Below are 13718 nucleotides of genomic sequence, written 5' to 3'. Positions count from 1 at the left end.
TTTCAATGATACTGATCAGAAAGCTATTCCATTCCTGATGATACTATGATCATCAATCAACAAATGCCAACTGGGCCTGGTACTACTAGCAAGCTGAGTGCAACGAGCACACCAATCTGATAAGTCTGCTGCTGCTGGTGCTACTGCTGTTGTCATTTGCTGGCAGCCTACAGCAAGAGACATGGCCCTGAAATGTGTTGCTGAAAGAGAAGATCCAGGAAACTATAAAGGGGTTTTTTGGGGGGGGATTATGGAGGAATATTTGTGAGAGTCCGAAAGACCTGGGCAAGACTTAATCTCTCTAACTCTCATTTTCCCCATTTGAAAAATGGAAACAGTACTTTCTTCATAAGGTAGTTTTGGGGATTAAATGACTTAGTTTACATGAAGCACTTAGGATTTCTGTTGCCTATGTCTCCCAAAGCAATGATGGTGGCTTATAGGTCCACCTGTGACTTTAGAACTGCATTGCACACACTCATCTCCCTCACTGATCTTTTTCTGACAGACAAGAGGAGCAACTCTGGATTTGTGATGATGCAGCCTCAGCTGCAACTAATCCTAGGTAAATAGTTTTTTAAAGGTCTTTGCAGAAAAAAATCAGTATGAAGGAAAAAGGGATTTATGATGGACAGAAAATGACTAAAATTATATTTATAAATGAAAATAAAAACTATTGAACATATAATACTAGGTAAATTTTTTTGTAAAGGATATATCATATTAATAAATCAGAGCCAAAGTACAATTCTTACGTTTTGGGGAGTTCAAACAGTTATAGATCTGTTTTTGTCAATAAAAATTTTAGTAACAATTTTCTTTTTAAATTTTATAACACTATCTGTTGCACATTCATCATTAGTTTTATAATGGACTTAGGGTGCCCCTTAAAGCAGATATAGCTTAGATCATAATACCCAAGTCTTTTCAAATACATGGAAAGCCTTCCTAAGAAGGATGGGTACAAACATGCCAAGATTGCAGACTACAGTAAATACCTAACTTTTCAGTGCCCAGACACAGATGAACATCCACAAGTATCAAGATCATCCAGGAAAATATGAACTTACCAAATAAACCAAATAAGGCCCAAGGGACCAATCCTGAAGAAACAGAGATATGTGACCTTTCAGAGTATTCAAAATAGCTCTGCTATAGGTTTCAAAATCAACCCTGGCTAGGGACCTGAAGCAAACCAGTTTAGTGCTAACAAGGCTAGGCGCCTGAAGCAAACCAGTTTAGTGCTAACAAAGAAAAAAAAAAATCTGATCTAATTTTTTTCACTTTACTTTCTCTCCCACATATTCCTTATTTCTTACTCTACCGCTCCAAGCCTCAACTTCTTTGTTCCTAAATATTTTATGAAAAAGTTCAAAACACTTTTTCTTCTGGATAAGTAATATTTGTGTTTTCTTAATCTCATGCTGTGGTTTGAATTTTCAAATTTCATGAAAATTTGTGCTTCCTGAAAAAAAAAAAAAACCTCTGCTAAGGAAACCCAAGAAATTCAAGATAACACAGAGAAGAAATTCAGAATTCCATCAGATAAATTTAACAATGAGATTGAAATAATTAAAAAGAATCAAGCAGAAATTCTGGAGCTGAAAAATGCAAAAAGCATACTGAAGAAGGCATAAGAGTCCTTTAATAGCAGAATTGATCAAGCAGAAGAATTAGTGAGCTTGAAGACAGGTTATTTGAAAATACACAGAGGAGACAAAAAAATAATAAAAAACATGAAGCACACCTATAGGATCTAGCAAATAAGCTGGAAGGGGCAAATCTAAGTTATTGGTCTTAAAGAAGAAGTAGAGAAAGAGATAGGGGTAGAAAGTTTATTCAAAGGGCTAATAACAGAGACCTTCCCAAACCTAGAGAAAGATATCAATATCCAAATACAAGACGATTATAGAAAACATTAAACAGATTTAATCCAAAGAAGACCACCTCAAGGCATTTAATAATCTAACTCTCAAAGGTCAAGGATAAAGAAAGAATTCTAAAAGCAGCAAGAGTAAAGAAGCAAATAAACAATGGAGCTCCAATACGTCTAGCAACAGACTTTTCAATGGGAACCTTACAGGCCAGGAGAGAGTGGCATTACATATTTACAGTGGTGAAGGAAAAAAAGACTTTTACCCTATAATAGTATATTTAGTTAAAATATCCTTCAAACATCAGGGAGAAATAAAGACTTTCCCAGACAAACAGAAGCTGAGAAATTTCATCAACACCAGACCTGTTCTATGCGAAATATTAAAGGGAGTACTTCAATCAGAAAGAAAAAGACATTAATGAGCAACAAATAATCACCTGAAGGTACAAAACTCACTGGTAATAGTAAGTACACAGAAAAACACAGGATATTATAACACTGTAACTGTGGCGTATAGAGAAATGCAAATCAAAACCACGATGTGGTGCCATCTCACACCAGTCACAATGGCTATTAAGAAGTCAAAATGGCTGGGCGTGGTGGCTCACACCTGCAATCCCAGCACTTTGGGAGGTTGAGGCAGAAGGATCACGAGGTCAGGAGTTCAAGACCAGCCTGGCCAACATAGTGAAACCCCCATCTCTACTAAAAATACAAAAATTAGCCAGGCATGGTGGCAGGCGCCTGTAGTCCCAGCTACTTGAGAGTCTGAGACAGGAGAATTGCTTGAACCCGGGAGGAGGAGATTGCAGTGAGCCGAGATCGCGCCACTGCACTCCAGTCTGGTGACAGAGCAAGACTCTGTCTCTAAATAAATAAATAAATAAAATCCATTACAAATGTTACTGGAGAAATTCAAAAAATCTTTAGTGGCTACTACAAGCAACTATATGCCAATAAACTGAAAACTCTAGAAGAAACAGAAAAATAACTAGATATATACAATCTACCAAGACTGAACCAGGAAGAAATTCAAAACCTAAAGAGACCAATAACAAGTAATGAGATCAAAGCCATAATAAAGTCTCCCAGTAAAGAAAAGTCCAAAAAATAGAGGAGGAGGGACTACTTCCAAACTCATTCTACGAGGCCAGTATTACCCTGATACCAAAACCAGACAATGACACATCAAAATAAATAAATAAATAAAACTACAGGTCAATATCTCTGATAAATATTGATGCAAAACTTGTCAACAAAATACTAGCAAACTGAATTCAGCAATACATTAGAAAGATCATTCATTATGACCGAGTGGGATATATCCCTGGGATGCAAGCATGGCTCAACATAAGCAAATCAATCAATGTGATATGTCATATCAAAAGAATGAAAGATAAAAACCATACAATCATTTCCATTGATGTTGTAAAAGCATTTGATAAAACTCAACATACCTTCATGATGAAAACTCTCAAAAAACTGAATATAGAAGTAACATAACTCAACATAATAAAAGCATATTTGACACATATGACAGACCCACAGCTACTATCATACTGAATGGGGAAAAACTAAAAGCCTTTCCTCTGAGATCTGAAACATGACGAGGCTGCCCATTATCACTACTGTTGTTCAACATAATAATGGAAGTCCTAGCTAGAACAATCAGACAAGAGAATGATATAAAGGGCATCCAAATTGAAAAGGAAGAAGTCAAATTATCCTTGTTTACAGATGATATGACTTTATATTTGGAAAAGCCTAAAGACTCCACTGAAAGACTCTTAGAACTGATAAATTCAGTAAAGTTGCAGGATACGAAATCATACAAATATCAGTGGTATTTCTATATGCCAACAGTGAACAATCTTAAAAAGAAATGTAAAAAAGTTATCCCATTTACAATAGCCACAAATCAAATAAAATACCTAAGAATTAACAAAAGAAATGAAGATCTCTACAATGAAAACTATGAAACACTAACGAAATAATTTGAAAAAGACCAAAAAAAAAAAAAAATGGGAAGCTATTCCATGTTCATGGAATTGAAAGAATGAATATTGTTAAAATGTCCACACTACCTAAAGCAATCTACAGATTCAATGCAATCCCTATCAAAATACCAATGTCGTTCTTCAAAGAATAGAAATAGAAAAAACCATTCTAGAATTTATATGGAACCACAAAAAACTCAGAATAGCCAAAACCATCCTAAGCAAAAAGAACAAAACTGAAAAAATCACATTAACTGACTTCAAATTATACTACAGAGCTATAGTAACCCAAACATCATGGTACTGACATAAAAACAGACACATAGACCAATGGAACAGAATAGAGAACCCAGAAAAAATCCACACACCTACAGCGAACCCATTTTCAACAAAAGTGCAAACAAGATACACTGGGGAAAAGACAGCCTCTTTAATAAATGGTGCTGGGAAAACTAGATGTCTATATGCAGAAGAATGAAACTAGATCCCCTATCTCCAGCCATATACAAAAATAAAATAAAAATGGATTAAAGTCTTAAATCTAAGACCTCAAACTATGAAACTACTACAAGAAAACATGGGAGAAAATCTCTAGGACATTGGTCTGGGCAAAAATTTCTTGAGCAATGCCCCACAAACATAGGCAACCAAAGCAAAAACGGACAAACAGGATCACATCACGTTAAAAACCTTCTGCACAGCAAATAAAACAATCAACAAAGTGAAGAGACAACTCACAGAATGGGAAAAATATTTGCAAACTACCAATGTGACAAGGGATTAATAACCAGAACACCTAAGGAACTCAAACAACTCTACAGGAAGAAATCTAATAATCTGGCTACAAAATGGGCAAAAGATCTGAATAGATATTTCTTAAAAGAAGACATACAAATGGAAAATAGGCATATGAAAAGGTGTTCAACATCACTGATCATCAGAGAAATGTCATCAAAACTACAATGAGATATCATCTTATCCCAATTAAAATGGCTCTTATCCAAAAGACAGGCAATAAAAAATGCTGGTGAGGATGTGGAGAACAGGGGACCCTTGTACACTGTTGTTAGGAATGTAAATTAGCACAACCACTATGGAGAACAGTTTGAAGGTTTCTCACAGAACTAAAAATTGGGCTACCATATGATCCAGCAATCCCACTGCAGGGTATATACCCAAATAAAAGGGAATCAGTATATTGAAGAGTTATCTGCACTTCTATGTTTGTTGCAGCACTGTTTACAATAGCTAAGATTTGAAAGCAACCTAAATGTCCATCAACAGATGAACAGATAAAGAAAATGTGGTACATATACACAATGAAGTACCATTAAGCCATACAAAAGAATGAGATCCAGTCATTTGCAACCACAGGGATGGAACTGGAGATCATTATGTTAAGTGAAATAAGCTAGGCACAGAAAGACAAACATCGCATGTTCTCACTTATCTGTGGGTTCTAAAAAATGAAAAAAAATTGAACTCATGGACATGGAGAGTAGAAAGATGGTTATCAGAAGTTGGGAAGAGTAGTGGGAGGCTGTAAGGAAGGTGGGGGTGAATAATAGGTACAAAAAAATAAAAATAAAAAGAATGACTAAGACCTAATATTTGATAGCAGAGTAGGGTGACTGTAGCCAATAATAACTTAATTGTACATTTTAAAATAACTTAAAGAGTGTAACTGCATTGTTTGTAACAAAAGGATATCAAAAGGATATCAAAAGCATAAATGTATCAAAAGGATAAATGCTTGAGGGGACAGAGCATATTCACCATGATGTGCTTATTTCACATTGCATTCCTGTATCAAACTATCTCATGAACCCCATAAATATATATATCTACTATGTACCCATAAACATTTAATATTTAAAAAAAAAAATTTGCCAAGATCACACAGCTTATAAACAGAGGTGAACCCAGGCAGCTTGACTCCAGATCTTCTGCTCTTAGCCACTCTCCTTAACTGTGGCAAGAAGGGATGGAAACTCCCTTCTGAGAGACACTGGACTAAGCAGCCTATATAAGCTGCAGTGTTTGCTCGATTTCTAGAAAGAGCAAATATATTCTTTCAATTTAACCCCCTATTAAGACAAATCAGGTTTTAAAAACCAACACAACCACAACAATAAAAATCAGGCCATACTTATCAGACTTGTAATTCTAACAGTGCACTGAAAAAAATGTACATTGCATTTTTGTAATGCTGTATTTTAGGAAAAATTACTTCACAATAGGCAGCAAAACATTTTTGTTCATACAAAAGTGCTCCCTTCTTTAAATCATACTAAATGGATTACATAATGCATGATGGAGAAATATCTTAAACTAACTGGAAGTCTTATTTTCATGATTTGCATGTTGAAGGGTCAGTAACTAGTCTCAATCTATTTCAAGCCAAATATCTGCTTCTGTTTGACTTCAAAGACATTCTGGAGTAAATTATGTAGATGATAAAGGTTACAGTTCAACAAGCTTCTAAAGTTTAGTCTGAGTCTCCATGAACCCACATTCACCTTGAATGACATTATAATAGAAATCAACAGCATCAGTAACCAAAACAGCATGGTATGGGTAGAAAAACAGACACATAGACCAATGGTGCAGAATAGAGACCTCACAAATAATACCACACATCTACAACCAACTCATCTTTGACAAACCTGACAAAAACAAGCAATGGGGAAAGGATCTCCTATTCAGTAAATGGTGCTGGGAAAACTGACCAGCCATATGCAGAAAAATGAAACTGGAACCCTTCCTTACACTTTATAGAAAAATTAACTCAAGATGGATTAAAGACTTAAATGTAAAACCCAAAACCATAAAAACCCTAGAGGAAAACCTAGGCAATACCATTCAGGACATAGGCATGGGCAAAGACTTCATGACAAAAAGGCCAAATGCAATTGCAACAAAAGCAAAAATTGACAATAGGATCTAATTAATTAAACTAAAGGGCTTCTGCACAGCAAAATAAACTATCATCAGAGTGAACAGGCAACCTATAGAATGGGAGAAAATTTTTGCAATCTACCCATCTGAAAAGGTCTAATAGCCAGAATTTACAAGGAACTTAAACATATTTATAAGAAAAAAATAAACAACCCCATCCAAAAGTGGGCAAAGGATATGAACAGACACTTCTCAAAAGAAGACATTTATGTGGCCAACAAACATGAAAAAAAGCTCAGCATCACTGATCATCAGAGAAATGCAAATCAAAACCACAATGAGATACCATCTCACACCAGTTAGAATGACGATTAAAAAGTAGGAAACAAGGTGCTGGCAAGGCTGTGGAGAAATAGGAACGCTTTTACGTTGTTGGTGGGAATGTAAATTAGTTCAGCCATTGTGGAAGACAGTATGGCAATTCCTCAAGGATGTAGAATCAGAAATACCAGTTGACCCAGTAATCCCATTACTGGGTATATACCCAAAGAAATATAAATCATTCTACCATAAAGACACATGCACACATATGTTTCCTGCAGCACTATTTACAATAGCAAAGACATGGAACCAACCCAAATGCCCATCAATGATAGACTGGATAAAGAAAATGTGCTACATATACACCATGGAATACTATGCAGCCATAACAACGAATGAGATCATGTCCTTTGCAGGGACATGGATGAAGCTGGAAGCCATCATCTTCAGCAAACTAGCACACGAACAGAAAACCAAATACTACACGTTCTCACTCATAAGTGGGAGTTGAACAATGAGAACACATAGAGAGGGGAATAACACATACCAGGGCCTGTTGCGGGGTGGGGGATGAGGGGAGGGAACTTAGGGGACGAGTCAATAGGTGCAGCAAATCACCATGGCACACGTGTACCTATGTGACAAACCTGCACGTTCTGCACATGTATCCTGATTTTTTTAGAAGAAATATATATATTATATATATATATTTATAATATATATATATTCTTCATATATAAAATAAATATATATTTTATATATACTTTTATATATTAAATATATATTTTATATATACTTTTATATATAAAATATATATTTAATATATACTTTTATATATAAAATATATATTTTATATATACTTTTATATATTAAATATATATTTTATATATACTTTTATATATTAAATATATATTATATATATATGTTTTAGAAGATATATATATATACACACATATATATAGAAAGAAATCAACACCATCTAAGAACCTGCCCCCTCAAGCCAGCTGCTTCCAGTAAGGGTGAGTGAAAAGCGGCTTCTAAACAAGGAAATTTTCACTTTGCCTTGAACATTCTGAGAACATAGTGTGTCCGGAATTGGTGGGTTCTCGGTCTCACTGACTTCAAGAATGAAGCCGCGGACCCTGGCGGTGAGTGTTACAGCTCTTAAGGTGGCGCATCTGGAGTCTGTCCCTTCTGATGTTCAGATGTGTTCGGAGTTTCTTCCTTCTGGTGGGTTCGTGGTCTCGCTGGCTCAGGAGTGAAGCTGCAGACCTTCGCGGTGAGTGTTACAGCTCTTAAGGCAGTGCCTCCGGAGTTGTTCGTTCCTCCCGGTGGGCTCGTGGTCTCGCTGGGCTCAGGAGTGAAGCTGCAGATCTTCGCGGTGAGTGTTACAGCTCATAAAAGCAGCGTGGACCCAAAGAGTGAGCAGTAGCAAGATTTATTGCAAAGAGCCAAATAACAAAGCTTCCACAGTGTGGAAGGGGACCCCAGCAGGTTGCCAATACTGCCTCGGGCAGCCTGCTTTTATTCTCTTTTCCGGCCCCACCCACATCCTGCTGATTGGTAGAGCCGAGTGGCCTGTTTTGCCAGGGCGCTGATTGGTGCGTTTACAATCCCTGAGCTAGATACAAAGGTTCTCCACGTCCCCATCAGATTAGTTAGATACAGAGTTTGGACACACAGGTTCTCCAAGGCCCCACCAGAGCAGCTAGATACAGAGTGTCGACTGGTGCATTCACAAACCTTGAGCTAAACACAGGGTGCTGATTGGTGTGTTTACAAACCTTGAGCTAGATACAGAGTGCCGATTGGTGTATTTATAATCCCTGAGCTAGACATAAAGGTTCTCCAAGGCCCCATCAGAGCAGCTAGATACAGTGTGTCCATTGGTGCAGTCACAAACCTTGAGCTAAACACAGGGTGCTGATTGGTGTATTTACAATCCCTGAGCTAGACATAAAGGTTCTCCAAGGCCCCACCAGAGCAGCTAGATACAGAGTGTCGATTGGTGCACTCACAAACCCTGAGCTAGACACAGGGTGCTGATTGGTGTGTTTACAAATCTTGAGCTAGATTTTGGTGTATTTACAATCCTTGAGCTAGACATAAAGGTCCTCCAAGGCCCCACCAGACTCAGGAACCCAGCTGGCTTCACCCAGTGGATCCCCCACAGGGGCTGCAGGTGGAGCTGCCTGCCAGTCCCGGTGCCATGCGCCCACACTCCTCAGCCCTTGGGTGGTCTATGGGACTGGGCGCCATGGAGCAGGGGGCAGCGCTTGTCAGGGAGGCTCGGGCTGCACAGGAACCCACGGAGTGGGTGGGAGGCTCAGGCATGGCAGGCTGCAGGTCCCGAGCCGTGCCCCGCGGGAAGGCAGCTAAGGCTCGGTGAGAAATCGAGCGCAGCGCCGGTGGGCTGGCACTGCTGGGGGACCCAGTACACCCTCCGCAGCTGCTGGCCCGGGTGCTAAGGCCCTCATTGCCCGGGGCCAGCAGGGCTGGCCGACTGCTCCGAGTGTGGGGCCCGCCAAGCCCACGCCCACCTGGAACTCCAGCTGGCCCGCAAGTGCCGCACACAGCCCTGGTTCCCGCTCACGCCTCTCCCTCCACACCTCCCTGCAAGCTGAGGGAGTGGGCTCCGGCCTTGGCCAGCCCAGAAAGGGGCTCCCACAGCGTAGCGGTGGGCTGAAGGGCTCCTCAAGTGCCGCCAAAGTGGGAGCCCATGCAGAGGAGGCGCCGAGAGTGACTGAGGACTGTGAGGACTGCCAGCATGCTGTCACCTCTCAATAGCAGATCATTAAAAATGTATTATCTACACAGTAGGCAAACAAGCATAGTAATTCACATTGCTTTACTTAGATGTCACAGTGATAAGTACAATAGAAATAAAAACACAAAGAAAAGGTTTATATTATCCCATTGCCAGAGGCTAGATTTTAAGCACTAACTTGTTTTGTACCTATCCTTTATCAAATAGTCTTCCTCCAGGGCTTCCTTCAAAGACCAAGAAATTTTCTTACATTGAATAGTGTCAAATATTAACCTTACTTTAGTGTGACCATAACTAGTTTTGAGCCTGTCCAGGTTGTTCACAGAGACCTATTCCTTCTTCATAAATCTGTCTTGTAAAGACAGACAGAAGGCAAACTCAAGTAAAACGGTTCTTCACATGTGAAGAATCTAATTTGTCAACTCCAACTTAGCATTTCTCATTAATAAAGGAAAACAAATTATAACAGAAGGAAAAGTTAGGTGAATTATTAAATTTAGTTAGCTATCCTATTTCACTTAAATTCTTTAAACACTAAGTATACCATTGCAATCATTTTTTGCTTTTAAAAAATTACAGTTTAAAATTCCTTTTGAAAAAATATTTTCAACAGAATTCCACATATTTCCAAGATTGTGTTTTTTAATGTTACTTCAAGACAATATCTCAGAAATAGAATGCATTGTTTTTGTGTTTACAGAAAAAAGTCAGTGATGCAATGAACAGAACACAAACACCTGTATTTCCCCAACTGTGATGTTTAAGATGCACTTTCAACTTAACTCCTGCTAAATTTTGTTAGTGAAAAATGCCAGAAAAGAAACATTTCCACAGTATGAATATATAGCAGGAAGCTGGTCAAACAAGATGGAATCGTTTAAAAAGGCACACATCCAGTTTCAGGGGAGAAACAGCTTTTTAAACTTCTTCACCTTGGGCCCCATAATCTTGAAAATTTTTGCTCTCTGACTTCTGCAGATCACTCCCCAGTGAAAAAACAATGCCACACACCATCTATCAAGGGAAACCTCTCTAAAAAGCAAGGTTGAACTTTCCTTTAGACATCTCAAAGAAAACACAGTTATTATGAAGTCTTCCCAGACCAACCCCAGCCAATGTATATTTCTGTTACTTGGAATTTGATTTTCACAGAATTTCAGAGATCAAAGGAACATTAACAATGAGGAAACAGAAGGTCAGATAAGTTAAATGACTTGGCAAAAATGATGTTGACTTGTTAATTGGCATAGTTTAACAAGGACCCTTGTTTCTTCACAGGCAGACTGATGTTCCCACAGTAGAACACTGGGTTGTCATCTAATTTTGTATTATACAATACAAATTATCTCTCTAATAAAATTATGAAATTCTCAAAGACAGAAGCTGTAACATTTATTTCTCTTGAAACTTCAAGGTGGCTCTCCTAGTTCTGGGACCATAAAATACTCAAATAAATATTTACCAAAATAAAGATCTAAAGGAGTAAATAAATGTGCACAGCAATAGATCTTGACAAAATGGCAAAAATCCACCCTTCCATATTCAAAAAACTCCCCCCCAAACTCTAATATTTGTTTGTAAGTCTGTTTACTTATATTTCCAGAAAGATTCTCAAAGAGGACATCTTTTCTTACTTTTTTGGTAAGTACGGGCTTCTCTGACTACCATCTTAAAAGAATATACTTGATAAAGTATTAAGTAACTCCAGGACATGAGTTACCCATGAGAGATCACTTGCCAACAATTAACTGAACCACAATATTCCAAAAAGAGAGATGGCTCTTAATCAATAAATAAATTCTGGGTCTAATTATAATGGCATGAAAATATTTAAGCAATTATAAACTACTCAATGTTCAGCTAGAAAATTGACTTTATTATTGAGCTAGAAATCAAATGATAACACAGAAAATAACAATATAAATGCTAACCTTGAGTTTTTCCAAAAAAGCAACTGTTGTCAAGGTCACAAACACACTGAGCCAAGTCTTGTTATTCCTTTATCCCATAGCTATTGTACTACTTGGTCTGAAAGTGGATGTGCTAGATATTTTCCATTTGTCATTTTCCATTTGTCTCTCCAGACCTTCACTCTGCTCTTCTCCATCCTGTTTTAAGCCTGGTCAGCTGACCTCCATGAACTTCATCAAAGGACCCCCTTGCCCTTGGACTTTTACATGGGTTTGGCCAGTAGAAGCCAGTGGCTACAAATCAAAGGAAGAACAGAGAGGCCAAAATATTTATTCTACCTCCTCCTCCTTGCCAGATCACATTGGTTAAGTTTCTCCTCTGCAATGAAGACCACAGCTCATATCAGCCTTTCCATTACAGCTGCTCTCTGGTAGTTCTCTCCATTTTCCCTGATAGGTCAAGAAGTAGTAAAGGCTCCCTGTTGTCACTAACCCTGACTTCTGCTTCCTGTACCATCCCTTGTTAGTTTCTCTTACTCTGCCCATACCTTTGTAACTAGTCCCTTCAGTAAACTCTTCAGTTATCCCATTTGAGTATTGACATGGTTTGGCTCTGGGTCCCCAGCCAAATCTCCTCTTGAATTATAATCCCCATGTGTCAAGACAGGGGCCTGGTGGAAGGTGATTGGATTACAGGGGCAGTTTCCCCCATGCTGTTCTTGTGATAGCGAGTTCTCACGAGATCTGATGGTTTTAAAAGTGGCAGTTTCCCCTGCACATTCTCTCTCTCCTACCGCCTTGTGAGGAAGATGCCTGCTTCCCTTTTGCCTACTGCCATGATTGTTAACTTTCCTGAGGCCTCCACAGCCATGCAGAACTGTGAGTCAGTTAAACCTCTTTCCTTCAAAAATTACCCAGTTTCAGGTATTCTTTACAGCAGTGTGAAAATGGACTAATTCAGAGAATTGGTACCAGCAGAGTGGGGTACTGCTATAAAGATAACCTGACAATGTGGAAGCATCTTTGGAACTGGGTAACAGGCAGGGGTTGGAAAAGTTTGGAAGGCTCAGAAGAAAAGAAGATGTGGGAAAGTTGTGGGCTTCCTAAAGAATTGTTGAATGGTTTTGACCAAAATGCTGACAGTGATATGGACAATGAAGTCCAGGCTGAGGTGGTCTCAGATGAAGATGAGAAACTTAGTGGGAACTGGAATGAAGGTCACTCATGCTATGCTTTAGCAAAGAGACTGGCGGCATTTTGCCTCTGCCCTAGAGATCTGTGGAGCTTTGAACTCAAAAGATGATTCAGGGTATCTGGCAGAAGAAATTTCTAAGCAGAAAAGCATTCAAGAGGTGACCTGGCATTTTCTGAAAGCATTCAGTCAGATGTATTCACAGAGATGGTTTGAGATTGGAACTTAATGTTTAAAAAAGAAGCAGAGAACAAAGGTTTGGAAAACTTGCAGCCTGGCCCTGTGGTAGAAAAGAAAAACCCATTTTCTAGGGAGGAATTCAAGCTGGCTAAATAAATTTGCATAAAAAATGAGGAACAGAATGTTAATACCAAGACAATGGGGAAAATGCCTCCAGGCCATGTCAGAGATCTTCATGGCAGCCCCTCCTATCACAGACCTGGAAGGCTAGGAGAGAAAAATGGTTTTGTGGGCTGGGCCTGGGGCCCCACTGCTCTGTGTGGCCCTGGGGCATGACACCCTAAGTCTCAGTCACTCCAGCTCAAGCTGAGGCTAAAAGGGGCCAAGATACAGCTCGGGGCATTGCTTTAAAGGGTGCAAGCCCCAAGCCTTGGCAGCCAACACATGGTGTCGGGCTTGCAGGTATGCAGAAGACAAGAGCTGAGCTTTGGGAGCCTCCACCTAGATTTCAGAGGATGTATGAAAACACCTGGATGTCCAGGCAAAAGTCTGCTGCTGGGGCAGAGCCCTCATGGAG

General features: G+C 39.0%; 1 protein-coding gene across 6 annotated transcripts in view; it reads right to left on the bottom strand.

Moving 5' to 3' along the window:
- The window catches only part of NME7 (NME/NM23 family member 7), a 229615-nt gene that overhangs the window by 190129 nt on the left and 25768 nt on the right, over positions 1 to 13718 (bottom strand).

This window comes from Pan troglodytes, chromosome 1, assembly GCF_028858775.2.
Source record: "Pan troglodytes isolate AG18354 chromosome 1, NHGRI_mPanTro3-v2.0_pri, whole genome shotgun sequence".
Lineage (NCBI taxonomy): Eukaryota > Metazoa > Chordata > Mammalia > Primates > Hominidae > Pan > Pan troglodytes.
The sequence above is the reverse complement of the archived record's forward strand: the minus strand, read 5'-3'. Positions and strand labels throughout refer to the sequence as shown.